The 13,702-nt window shown below is 49.9% G+C and overlaps 1 long non-coding RNA gene across 1 annotated transcript; it reads left to right on the plus strand.

The window, feature by feature from the left end:
* The first annotated feature begins 5,654 nt into the window (after positions 1 to 5,654).
* On the plus strand, positions 5,655 to 11,003 carry LOC123945862. Its single transcript, XR_006819510.1, has 3 exons — positions 5,655 to 5,911; positions 8,413 to 8,576; positions 10,263 to 11,003. It is a non-coding gene; the product is annotated as an uncharacterized LOC123945862 (long non-coding RNA).
* The last annotated feature ends 2,699 nt before the right edge of the window (positions 11,004 to 13,702 follow it).

The following is a 13,702-nucleotide window of genomic DNA, read 5'->3' on the forward strand; positions in this document are numbered from 1 at the left end:
AATAATAGTCTTAGCACAGTGACCATCATGCTTTGGAAAAACTGAACGCAGATTGCTGTCAGGAAGAGGGGGATCACAAAAGGGAGAGACTTCTTTAAGATAGGATCAGAGCAGGACGCAGTTGGGGGAAGTGAGTTCGGCTTCATTTAATATTGACTGGGTACCTAATTACGTGCGAGGTGCTGAGTTCAGCTCAAGTTCTTTGCTGGGTTCGTAATTTCTACAAGGCACTGTCCTTGGGTTGGGAAACTAGACTTGACTTTTACTGAGTAGCTACTATCCGCTCCTCAAACTTACAGCTGAAAAAAGACCCCATCCTGAGTGTCGCAGCAGTAACAGACCTCATACTCTTCTGACCTCGAAATTATAATATGCGGGGTGCCTATGATTAAATGCCAAATGCTTTACACACCGATCTTCTTTCTCCCCAACACCGGTCCTCAGAGCTTATATCTTTCTGAAGATGGGAAAACCAAGGCTTGGAGAAACCAAGTAAATACCCAAACTCATGCCATTAGGAAGTTGGGATCGGAAGTCCAGAAATTTCTGACCAAAGCCATTTTCTACTCCACCAGACAGTCATACTGTCCTGTTAACAAATGGATACTGAGGGGCACAAACACTCAGCCCTGTCAGGTACCGTGAACGACAGGGATATGAATCCAATACAGTCCTTGTCCTCAAGGAGGTCTCAGTGTGCAGAGGACTGATGTGGACAAGGCTGGCGTTGGGGCTCATCTGTCCATCAGACCAACACGTACTGTGCTTCCACCCTCTGACCAGCACTGCCCAGTGAACTGGGAGTTGAGAGGTGAACAGGACACGGCATATCCTCAAGGAGCCCAGAGTCTGGTGGAGAGACAGATACATCACTATACGGATGCTCGGAGGTTTTGCGCGTGCAACGAGAAGTTCATCCAAGACAGAGAAAGTGCAAAGGCAAACTTGGGATGGTCTGGGCTGGTGGTCATGGAGGCCTTCACGGAAGAGGTAGCTCTTGAGTCTTGGCACATCAATAGGCACATTCAGGGGGACTGGAAGAGGCGCAGCATTTGAGACAGAGGATGCAATGTGAATAAAAAGCCAGAACGGCATACTTGGCTCCTCATACAGCCCAGGGCTCTTGTTAACTTGGAGGGTAAGGTACAGAGATCAGGTGGGAAAGACACATGGAAAAATCTGTGCCTGGATGGGGCTGTGCCCTGGGAGAGCCTTACAGGCGAGACCAGCCCCTTCCTCCGGAAGCTCCCAGCTTAGCCAGAACGGAAGCATTGATAAGGACTGGAGAAGCCAAATGGAAGAGTCAAGAAGATGCCCCAGTGATCAGAGAGACACAAACTAAAATTCCTTGGGTTGGCAAACGTGAAAAGGCAAGGGAAGGTGAGGTGGGAAGTGGGACCTCTCCTACTCCGTGAATTGTGAATGCAGAACAACAAGGAAGAATTAAGCAAAATTGAAGTCTCAGAACCTAGAATCTGCACTTCTGTGTACCCTGGAGAAACTCTTATGTGAACACGAGGAGCCCTGTGCAAAGACACCCACGGCCGTGCCGTGTGCACGTACGTGTCTGCCAGCAGGAGAATGGGCAAACGGGTCATCTACAGCAGGGGAAAGGAATGACCCAGCTCACCGGAAGCCAGCCTAGAGCGATCTCACGACACACTGCAGTGAGGAAAGGACAATCTGCAGCACGATTCCCGCGGTATGAAACAGTACCATTTGTGCCACCATCAAAAGGCGCACACAGAGCCACTCCATCGTTCTCGGAAGCCGTGATGAGTAGCGGAGGCGGGCTGGACAGAGGCAGACATTCAGCCTCGCATTGTATTTATTTAAATATCTTTTTTTTTTTTTAGATTTTATTTATTTATTTGACAGAGAGAGATCACAAGTAGATAGAGAGGCAGGTAGAGAGAGAGGGAAGCAGGCTCCCTGCTGAGCAGAGAGCCCGATGCGGGACTCGATCCCAGGACCCCGAGATCATGACCTGAGCGGAAAGCATTGGCTTAACCCACTGAGACACCCAGGCGCCCTCGCATTGTATTTATTTATTTAGCTCTTTTCAGATGCCTTGCTTTCTGCAATCACAAGAGAGTTGCCAGAAGGGGAGTTGATTGAACGTCAAGCCAACAATTTCAATTCTTCTCACTTCTGACAGAAGCGAGCGAAGGTAACAGGTGTCATGGCTTTGCCTTGGCTTAAGATTTGACCCCAGATGAACTCTTTTAGGTTAAACATTGAATATTCTAGAGAGAGAGGAGCCATTATACAGGCAAAATAAAACATACAGATTGTTTTTTTAACTTAAGTCCTTTATCCCACTGGTGCTGTTTCCAACACTGTTCCTTGTTCCTCATGCTCCTGAAGCCCCTAGATGGTGGAATTCACGGTGATTCTTAAAGTTTCAAGGAGGTTCAGGGACCAGGTCTTAAGTAGCATTAATTCACATGGTGGAAAAGTTATCCATCCTTTTATCCACCCTAATCCATGCCATCCCATTTGCTCAGAGTGACCAGAACCATCTTCATAGTTTCTCTTATACCCAGCCAGAGGGGGGACCAAAAAGCAACCTGGGGCTCTAGCCTCACTTGGCTATTATCTCGATCCTGCTCGCCCCCTGGTGGCAGTGTCTCTAAATTGCAGGCTGAGTACCTGGGCTTCGTAAATCCAGGACATACGTGCTAAGGAGGGGATCTTGAGAGCATTAGGTCACATCTCTCTAACCATGCCTTTGCTCTCCCCCACCCATAGCTCCATTTACAGATGAGGAACCTGAGTCTTAGTTGAGGGAGCTGATGTCTAATCTGAACGTGAACTGTCCGTGTGGCCAGATTTGCAAATCCAAACCATTAGTGGTGGCGGTTCTGGGAAGCAGGCAGTCATCTCCCTTTCTCCCTCCAGGAGAAAGCTGCCTCTGAGCTGCAGCAAAAGCAGGGGAAAATCCAAGTGCAGGTTTGTAGTCTAGAGGCAATAAGGGGCTTTAAAGCCATAGGGGATTCTCACACAGGGCTTGGATCCCTGGGAAGAGCCCCTGACTTCTCAGAGCCTGGTGCTCATGTCCAACAGAGGCCATTGTCAGGATTGCCTGAGACAGTGCACGGCCAGGGCCTGACCAGGGCCGAGCCCTCTTACAGGTGGGATAAACACTTGTTCTTTTCTTTCCTTTGGGGCCACGCTGCAGGGAACACCATAAGACACTAACAGGTGTCCTGTAAAAATTGTCCCACTGTCAAGGGAATTTGGGTGACACTGTTTTAAATAACGCCAAACAGATTCCTTTTGTGCAAGACTTTTTAGAACCTGACTATGCTAAAATTCCTTGTGTCCCTCCAAATTCTTGCACGTAGGGTCCCTGTTTCCCGCCGTGACTGTGCAGAAAGAGTGAGCCACTAATACTTGTGACAAGAATTATGATTTTATTAACGTTGTAGGCTCAGAAGCTTGGGATGTCAGGCCAGGAAGAGTAACCCTGTTTTTCTTTGGAGGGGGGGTTGGTAAATGGGCTAATGTGTGAATCAAGGTGCTCATTATCAAGATTCCTCCAGAGCTATGGCTGTCGAAGGACCTGGGCACCCCTTCCCTCTGATCAACCCCACAGGCAGCCTATCTGGGGAGCAGATACATAATTAGAGAAGGTGTGAGCCTGTCCTTGGGCCGGTAGGGGCGAGGGGCCTGGGGTTTATGACTGGTCCTGCACCAGGCATGCCGAAGGAGGACTAGCCCAGCCTCCTGCTCACTACCCTGTGCCGCTAGCTTCCCCGGTTCACCAGTAGAAATGTGACCTGCCCTAGGCAACGGCCAGGAGGTAGGCCTGGACCTCTCCTGTTGCAAATCTCCTCCCAGTGGGCGGGGATTTACTGAGCACCCTATGTGCTGGGCGCTTGGCACCATGGGAGAAACAGGGATGAGTTGTCCTTCTGCTCAGAGGGCTCCCAGGTTGGGGGTTCATAATGGGGAACATAGATGAGCCTTTTATAAGGGGATGAGAGGGTCAGGACGGAACAGTGAGGAGGGGTAGTAGTACCGTTCTCTGGGGCCTTCTGGGGCCTTCAGGACTCCGGGAGCTGTGATGAACTGCCCCCTGTGGGCCACAGGAGGTTTTGGGTGAATGTTGCTGGAGCTCTGGAGGAGGGCAGGGTCCTGCTGGAATGGAACATTCCAGATCTGAGGAAGGAGATTTGTGACTGCGGGCCTTGTGGAGGTCAGAAATGAAGAGCGCCGCCGCTGCCTCTTTGCTCCTGTTAATAAGAAAGCCATGAGCCCAAAATGGAGTCACTTAGGCCAAGTCACCAAGTGGGGGACTTAAACCTAACCGAATGCAGTTCTGGCCTCCCTGGGAACTCTCCGGGCAGCACCAATGAGGTCACCCGTCTCAGGGACTCTCCATCCCCTGAAGCTAGGTGAGGTCATCATGTACCCGCTCTTCCCTCTCAGGGAAAGTGACCTTGTCAGAAGGGATCCTTTCTTTTCTGCTGCTAATCACCCCACCCCGTTTCTTGCTATCAAATCCTATCATTTCTGTGCAGCTGGTCAGAGCTCCCCTCTACCGGGGACGCTGCCCGATCCATGAATAAAGCCAATTAAATCTTCAGTTTACTCAGTTGAATTTTGTTTTTTTAAGGGGTCCCTGCTCATTCCCACAGCTCTTCCCCTCTGGTTCTGTAGGTGCTCAAGCCCTTGGGATTTATAAGGCTCATCCTTCTTTTTTTTTTTTAGATTTTAAAAATTTATTTATTTATTCACAAGAGACAGAGAGAGAGGCAGAGGGAGAAGCTGGCTCCCTGCGGAGCAGGGAGCCCTGTGCAGGACTCAATCTCAGACATCAGACTCACAAGCCAAAGGCAGACGCTTAATCAACTGAGCCACCCAGGCTCCCCTATAAGGTTCTTCCTTGGCTCTTACGGGGTTTCCCCTAGGTTTTGGTTTGCCCTTCAGTTAGGTCTGCTAACCCCTTTACCCAGGGTAACTGCCCATCCCCCAGCCCCTGTACAAATGTCCCCCCCAGAGAAGTTGGGTCCCTCTGGAGACTATCTCCTCAGACTGGAGGCTCCCAGCCCTGGGCGACCCCATTAGGAGTAGTAGCCAGCACCACTGACACATCTCTGTACATTAAGTCAGTCACAAGCCCCCGGGATGAGGGAACAGAAGGGCTAGCCCACCCCCCTGCCATGGGATATGTGCGTGACATTCCTCAGGCACTCCTGGCTCCCCTATAACTAAGGGAAGGAAAAAACCGAATGGTTCACTGAGAGATCCCAGTCCCGCAGGACAGGAGTCTCCACCAGCTTACAACGGTCTTTGTGATTTACAAGAAAAAAAGCATTCTTATCGATAGCCTAACTTTCAGCGACCCATAGATCCCATTTCCTGGGACCCTAACATCAAGGCCCTCTCCACAGTGTGGGAAACAGAGGCGGAAGGGAATGTCAAGAAAATTAAATGTCTTTATAACCTGCAGCCCATAGACAAATAACTTGAGATAGAGTAGAACATTCCTCCTGGAAACTCCCAACTATCTTAAAGTTAAAGCTTTACTAGAGGTGGGAAAGAAAACAACCTTAGTTAGACAGAACCCTGGCCTCCCGGATCTGGAGAGTTTTCTTTCGCAGGTGAAAGTCCTTTTGGACTCCTCCTTTTTTGCTTGCCTCCCCCGGCTCCCAAGTATAAGATCGCACTTACAATGCAGCTCTTTCTGCCCACGGGGTCCTGTCCCCATGCTTTAATAAAATCACCCTTTTGCACCAGACGTCTCAAGAATTCTTTCCAGACCCCAACAACTCTTCCAAACCACATCACCTGCCCCGTACGTGCTTTTATTATCTCATTTTACAGATCCGGAACCAGGGACGGAGAAGTCCGCTGACTTGCCCAAGGTCAAACAGTGAGTAAGTGCCTCGCCCAAGGTCACACAGTGAGTAAGTGCCGGGGCTGGGCTTTGAATCCAGATGGTCTCACTCTCAAGTCCATGCCCTTAAGCACTAGGTTGGGGTGTTCTGAGGAAGGGTGAACAGTGGTTCTGTCAGGAATGAGTATGGGCTTGGGCGAGGCTTCCAGAATGTTTGTTTTCAGAGTTCCGAGGAGGAAGTTCACACAGAGATTTTCCTGTTTGCTGCTTGTCTCTAAATTCTTCCTCATAATGAAATGTCAGTGATCTTTCGAAGCTGGAGAGGGGAGGAAGAGCTGCGGAGCCTTTGACTTCAGTGATCACCAGGCAACGCTTGCAAAGAAAACGAACCCGGGCCGTGTTTCTGGGTGACCGACCGCTCACGCAGGCGTCTGGGACTGAGATTCTGAAGTCCTGGACCTCGTGCTCCCTCCTTAAAGAAGAGCGGGCGCACAGATGCTGCAAAGTGTCGAGGGACCCTGCACCCTCTCGTTTAACACATGGAGAAACTGAGGCATACATTGGCAATTGAAGTGGGACTCAGTGACCTCGTGACTCTTGCTACCTCAGCTCACTGCCGGCAGAGCTGGGACTCGGGGTCCTAGATTCTCCCCCCAGGGGCCGGCTGGGCCACTGAACAGCGCTGGGGAAGCCTGCTCCCAGCCCAGAACCCTGGCCTGCAGTGTGATAGATAGTGAGATCTCTGTCACAGATCGGCAGTAAGGGCTAGATGTGTCCCTGAGTGTGGGGCAGAGAGTAGGTGCTGGATAAATACTCTTGTCTTATTTTCCACACAGGCCCTTGCTCCCTAGAAATCATTTAAAAACAAAACAAAACAAAAAAAAAACAAAGAAGCAAAGCAGTGGGGAGGCAGAAAAGCTGACAGGGGAGATGAAGGACACCCATAGGGTCAGAAATCAGGCCCCCTTTCTGGAGGCTTTGCATGCAGGAGGCAGAAAAAGCCATTACCCTTCACCCAGCTGTCATTGTTCATTGTCAGCTGGCTGAGCAGGGAGACACCAAAAACAAACAAAACCCACCTGGAGAACAGCCGGTGGGGACAGAGCCTTGAGGGCTGGCTACCGGCCTTGGGAGGTCACCTCAGAGTCTGGGTTCCCTGCAACCAGACCCTGGGGTGAGGATCCCATGAAGCCCTAACCTGGAGATGCCCCCGGTGGGTGGGGAAGGGAGAGAGCAGGAAGCCAGCAAAATGTACATTGTCTGGTAAATGACAGCTCTGACCCCTGCAAGGAACAGAAATCCCCCCCAAGGAACTCCGGAAGCCGGGTGGCCCCTGAGCTTCCGAATTATCCCACCAGAGGGTGTGGGGAGAGAGCTGCTCCTAAGAGGCCAGGGAGCTGGCGCTCAAGGCCTCTGGCCAGCTGTGTCCCCAGCAGCCCGAGAGTGTCCTCTGGGAGGCCATGCAGGTCTGGCGGGGAAAGTCAGATCAAGTATCCTGAGCGGGAATGGGGGCAGGCATGTGGTGTCAAAGCTAAACAAAGCCAGACATCGGTTAAAGAGGGGAAAATAGATTTGGAAAGGCAAAATGAGGGTGGAGAAAGGGGGCTCACGCGGCAAGTTATAAAGGGTTGGTCAGCGTCAATGCCATGAGGCCAGCTGTGTCTGCACACTGGTCATTGTGCAAGGTGGGAGTCGGTCCTCCAGCAGAGACTCGAGATGGAGACCTATCCTTCCAGATGACTGCATTTCAGAGGAATAGCTTTCAGGTCCTGGAGAAAGATACTCCTGGCTCTTAGGAGATACGGAGATCTATCAAGGAGGCCGAAGAAAGATTTGCAAGTCTAAGCTCTGTTTAGTGAATGCTCGAAGGAAATGAGTGCAGGGACCTGTCACCAGGTTTGGCTAGAACATACAAAAATTCTGGCAGAAGTGAGCTTTCTTAGGCAGCCATCTCAGGGGGAGCCTGGGCTCATCCTAGGGACACAGACTTATGCCACTGCAAGACCAGGCTAGAGTTTGGTCAAGCCTCTTGGTGCAGGGGATTGGATGGACTGGTCATGGGCTGAGAGTTCTTTCAGTTCTGTAGCACCTGTTACAGGTAACGTCAGGGAAGACAGCCCATTTGCCATTGCCCGGCAGCTTCTGCTAGAGAGCCAAGCTCCCTGACCCAGAACGCAGACGCCTGTTTGATCTCTCACACTCACATAAACGTACGAACGCAAACACACCATACTCGAACATGCACAACATCACCGAAGCCAACGTGTATTAATGTCGCTCGCATGTTTGCACAGACAGGTGCCTATCATCACGACGCACAGTGCAAATGTACACGTGTGCACACGTCCACGCAAATGCACGGCACACAAAAGCCTCGCTAACGGGCACACATCCAAATACAAGCGTGCAAGCGGGAGCGGCTTCTTGGGGGGGGCAACCTATGTTCGGAAGCCCCACACCTGTTTAGTGCCCCACTGTTCTGGTTTCTGAAATGCTTAATAATGCACATACAGGTGTTCTCTCTCTCATTCTGTTTTGCTCCGTCCTCCTCTCTTGTATTTTCACAGGAAGTTCCCACGAATTTCCATCCTCAGCCCTGAAACCAATTTTCTCAGAATGAAAAACTGAAAACTGCAGCTGGAAGGGTCCCGCTCCAGACAGATTGGGCTTGAAGTCATGTCGGCCGTCGACCTCTAGGTGGCAGCACCGAGCCGAGTCCAGCCAAGCTGCGGTCGGTCAAGGCTTAGGGAGGAAGGAAGGGGTGGGGTGGGAGGTGGGGAGCGGGGGACAAGGAAGTGGGTGTCACTGGGGCACTCCCGGAATCTACCCTCTTCCAGAAAGCATGGAGGTTTCCTGGAAGCATCAGAGCCTCCTAGGGATTTTTCCAATCCATTTTTTTTTTGTGCCTGTATTTTCTTCCAATTCATTTTTTCCCATTCATTTTAACTGTGTTTCTTTTTTCGCTGTTTTTTAAAAATTGTCTGATGACAAATGCAGTACATTTTATTACAGAAAATAGCACACACACAACAGTAAAAGATCAGCCATAAGCTGACACCTTTTGGTTCTTTTGGTCTTAAGGCTGTGGAAGGAAGTGACATTACCTCTCCATCTGGTGACTTGCCACACGCCAGACACTTTTCCCAAGCCCCTACCCGTCTTTCTTTTCTTTTCTTTCTTTTTTAAAGATGTATTTATTTATTTGAGGTGGGGGAGGAGCAGAGAGAGAAGGGGAGAGAGAGGTTCTCAAGCAGACTCCCCGCTGAGCGCAGAGCCTGATGCGGGGCTCGATCTCCTGACCCTGAGTATGACTAGAGCTGAAATCAAGCCACCCAACCAACTGAGCCACCTAGGCGCCCCTACCCATGGTTCTCGCCTCCACGTATATGCACACAGAGAAGTGTTTCATTTTCCTCCAAATAGACTTATATTCTGAGCATGTTCTTGAAGTTAATTTTCACTTAGTTGTTAAGCCTGGCTTCCGCATAACGCAGGCGGCAGGGAATTGAACGGTCTGCTCTCAGCCCATGCATCCATGAGGCAGCTTTATTTTCTCCCATTACCGCATCCTCACCGAGCTACCCGGGCTTTCCCCTTTTCGTCCCCTAGTGACATCTTGGGCAAGTTCCCCAGCTTTCTGACCAATGTCAGTTATTTTAAAAGTCTACTCCCGCTCAGTCTCATTGACCCTCCCCTAAGACTCGAACCCTTGCTGAGAGAACCAGAAAGGGAGGGTCTTGGTGGCTCCGTTCCCCTCACCCCTCTCCTGCATGCTTCCAGCTCCTCCGACGTCTCAGGGTGGGAGGACTGGAGAAGGGTTCCCTCTTTCCTGGTGCCTCTGTGGACAGACAGCCTCTGGGACTCGTCGCTGCTTCTCTGGCCGGCTCTGACCTGATGTCAGGGTCCTCTTTTGGATTTTGGCCACCCAAACCTCGATACCTTCCTCAGAGTCCCGTGGAATGTTAGCCATCAGCTGGGGGAGTACAGACAGCTCCTCCGTGCCCACTGCTGGACCTACCATGGCCTCCAGTTTTCTTTCCTTCTCCTGGTATGTTCAGAAGGCAGAGCCCCAAGTCCCCTGCAGGCTCCGCCCCCTAACTGGGGAGGGAATGTGAGTCTCCCCTTCCAGCACACACCTCTCCCCCCCACCCCCCGCCTCCACCAGTGGTTCTCCTGCAGGTATCCTCATCTGGCTTTGGGTAGTGGGGAGCAGTCCCCATTCCCCATGGGGAGAGAGGGGAAGAAGCCACAGATTTTCCAAGTGGCCAAGCACTCACCTTTCTGACATTCCTTCCTCCTCTCTACCCAGGCTTCTGGGATGGGAGTCAGGAGTAACAGCCAGAGTGTGTCACAGATGACTTGGGGTGGCAGAACCCAGAGAGGACATCTGACATCTGTCGTTTGTGATTCCTTTCAGAGCCTGGGTACCTCTGTGTCTAAATTAGGAGGAATGAGATTGGACCGTATATAATAATCAAATTGAAATAGACTGAGGACTTAAATCTAAGACCTGAAAGTGCAAAACCGAAGGAAACATAAAGGAAAATCTTCTTGACATTGGATTTGGCAACAGTTTTTTGGATCTGACCCCAGAAGCACAGGAAACAGAAGCAAAAATAAACAAGTGGGAGTCCCTCAAACTGAAAAGTTTCTGCACAGCAAAGGAAACCATCAACACAATGAACACAACAACCTACCAATGGGAGAAGATATTTACAAACTATAGATCTGATAAGGGATTAATAGCCAAAATATACAAAGAACTGTTACACCTCTGTAGCAAAACCAACCAACCAAACCAAAAAACTCCAAACAAATAACATAATATAAATAAAAAAACAAATCTATGAGATAGATTTCATTCCATATATAGTCTAATAACTAATTGTGTGCGTGTGTGTTATGGAATGGGATATATATAATAGAATATTATTCAGCCATAAAAAGGAAGGAGATCTTGCCACTTGTGACGACAGGGACGGACCAGGAGGGCATTGTGCTCGGTGAAATAAGCCAGACACAGTACTGCATGACCTCGCTTCCATGTGAAATCTACCAAAGTTGAATTCATAGAACCAGAGGCTAGAGCGGTTGCCAGAAACAGAGGGGTTAGGGGAAGTAGGGAAGGATGGGTCAAAGGGTAGAAGCTTCCAGTTATAAGAGGAATAAGTTCTGGGATCTGATGTAGAGCACGGTGATTGTAGTTAATCCTCTCCTGTGGACTTGGGATTTGCTATGAGAGTAAATCACAAGTGTTCTTAACACACACACACACACACACACACACACACGCAAGGTAACTATAGGAGGCCTTGGACACGTTAATGAACTTGACTGTGGTGATCATTTCACAACATGCACGTATATTAAATCCTCATATTGTACACCCTGAAAAATCACCTTGTACAGCCTAATTGTGTACATTTTTTGGTCTGTCGATCACAGGTTAATAAAGCTGGTGGGGAGACATACATGGGTGTGATAAGCCACGGGAAGTCCTGCTGAGGACGGAGAAGCCGCTTGCCACCAGTCATCTGGGGACACGGGCCGCATCTGGAGCAGATGTGCAGCTGCACGAGACGAAAATACTATCTAATGAGCATGCAGAGCGCTCCGAGAGGACTGTCGTCAGGACAGATTCAGAACAGGACGTGATCTGTGGTGATGGGCGAGCACGTGGTAACTGACAGAGCAAGCAGGATCTTTCAGGTGACCCCCCTCCCCCACCACCTCTTAGAGACGCACAGGGCAGGTACATCTTACCGCTGGAAGACAGAAGCAACAAAACGCTTGACCTTGGCGTCCCTGGAGCTCCTTACTCTCTTGTCTATTTCTGCCATCTTCCATCAAACCAACCACTGGCTGTAGAGACCCCGGGAATGTGGTCATTCCTGCTTCAGTGGCAAGAGGAACCTCAGCTTCCTTGAAAGGCTCTGGAGTGGTTCTTCTTTGCAGACGAGAGTGGGAGAGGCCACCTTCGATGATGGGCTCCCTGTGGTCCGTGGGGCAGGGTGGGATCCAGGTGCCGAAAGAAAGATCTTCAGAGGTGCTGTGGCTGGCAAGAGGGGAAGCAGAGATGGAGAAGGAAACGTTAAGCACAGTCTGAGAGAGCTTTAGCAGGTGTTGATGGGGAGTGGTGTACTTAGGACCGAAATAGTAGGGCAACTTGCAGAGTTTTAATCTGTACAAGTGAAAAACCTCTTAGTGGCCAGAGGTGTGATGTGGGGCACCTCAGTACGGAGTTCTGACCCCTTGACCAGTTCCTAGAACAGAGGCAGCTCACCGACCCAGAGCCCCTTGATTGAAGGGGAGAGTGGTCCTCTCGAGGAAGGACTCAGCTACACTGTCCAAAATGTATATGGGAAGTGCTTCTCCCTGCCTTCTCCAAAGGCACTGTGTTCTGGGGACAGGGAAGTACCCAGACGTTTTGAAGGTGACTGCTCCAGAAACCAGGCTAGAGCTGGGACAGGGCTTGCTTAATGGCCCTCTAGCAAACATTTTATTCCTGTTTCTGCAACATGGGGCTTTGCTGGTTTAGAGATCTTAGTTCCCAAGAGAAGACTGCTTCTCATGGGAAATCAAACAGGGTTCTGTTGACCTGGAAGTTGAAACTGACACCTGACCATTTGGGGGTTCTCATCCCTTTGAACCAAGAGGCAAGAAGGCAGGTGCTGTCCCATTGGAGTGACTGGTAGTGATAGCAAAGAGAAGAAGATTATTATCACACCATGCAGTGGGGAAGAACAGGAACCCAGGGCATTGTCTGCAATGCCTCTTAGTGTTATATGTCCAGTGGCAAAAGTTAGTTAAACGACTTCAGCAACCCAATGGAGGCAGAAGCTCCTTTAGGAATCCCTTGGGTCCCCCTGTGAGGGAAAGAACCACGAGGGTGAAAGTGATGGCTGAGGGCAAGGAAAACACAGGTTGGATGATGGAAAAACACGTTACTAATTCCCATCGTGCCCACAAGACCAGTTGCAGAAAGGAGGACTGTGTAGGCGCTATTCAGTTTTTTCTCCTTTTAAAATAACATACTTCGTTTTATTGCTATTGAATTACTAAGAGCATTCAGGAGCATCAACATTCCCAAGGCAGTCAGTTTTGACTGACATTCATTTCTCTGTTTTTTAAGATTGATCGGCTGATTTGAGAGAGAGAAAGAGAGTGCACAGGTTGGAGGGACAGAGAAAGAAGGAGAGAGAATTTTAAGCAGACTCCTCCCTGAGCACAGAGCCCCACATGGGGCTCGATCCCAGGACCCAGAGATCATGACCTGAAGGGAAACCAAGAGTCCGCCTCTCAACAGACTGACTGTGCCACCCAGGCGCCCAGACATACATTTCCTTCTAAGAGTTTCCCCAGAGACGTCCTCAGATCGAAACTCGCACATCATTAAATAGGAAGTTGCTCATAAAACATGTTTGCAACATTTGGCCTGGTTCTTGGGCTTTTTTCTGTCTTCAAAAAAAAAAAAAAAATCTTTTTCTTTCTATTTCTCTCTAATACAAAGTATTTTTGAATCAACATTTATGTTATGGGATATTTAAGGGAGTTGTGGCTGAGAAAGGAAATGTCTCTGAGAGAGATGCCTGTCTCTCTGGGAGACAGTGAGCATGGCGTTATCGGATTGAGCGGCGGTTGGCTTGGTTAGCAGAAGCATGACGTTCTCACTTCCTGTTTCTGGAAGCCAAACACGAGTGAAGGGATGTGTGTGGACCCCGCGGACTGTCCCCGGCCGTCTGAGTCACCTTGACATCATCGCTGGCACCGCCCAGGTCTTTTGCTCAATGCGGAGAAAGCAGGAACTACAGTTCCCAGAATCCCTTTTCTGTGTGGCCCAGGATCAAAGTTTGCCAG

Source organism: Meles meles, chromosome 7 (assembly GCF_922984935.1).
Source record: "Meles meles chromosome 7, mMelMel3.1 paternal haplotype, whole genome shotgun sequence".
Lineage (NCBI taxonomy): Eukaryota > Metazoa > Chordata > Mammalia > Carnivora > Mustelidae > Meles > Meles meles.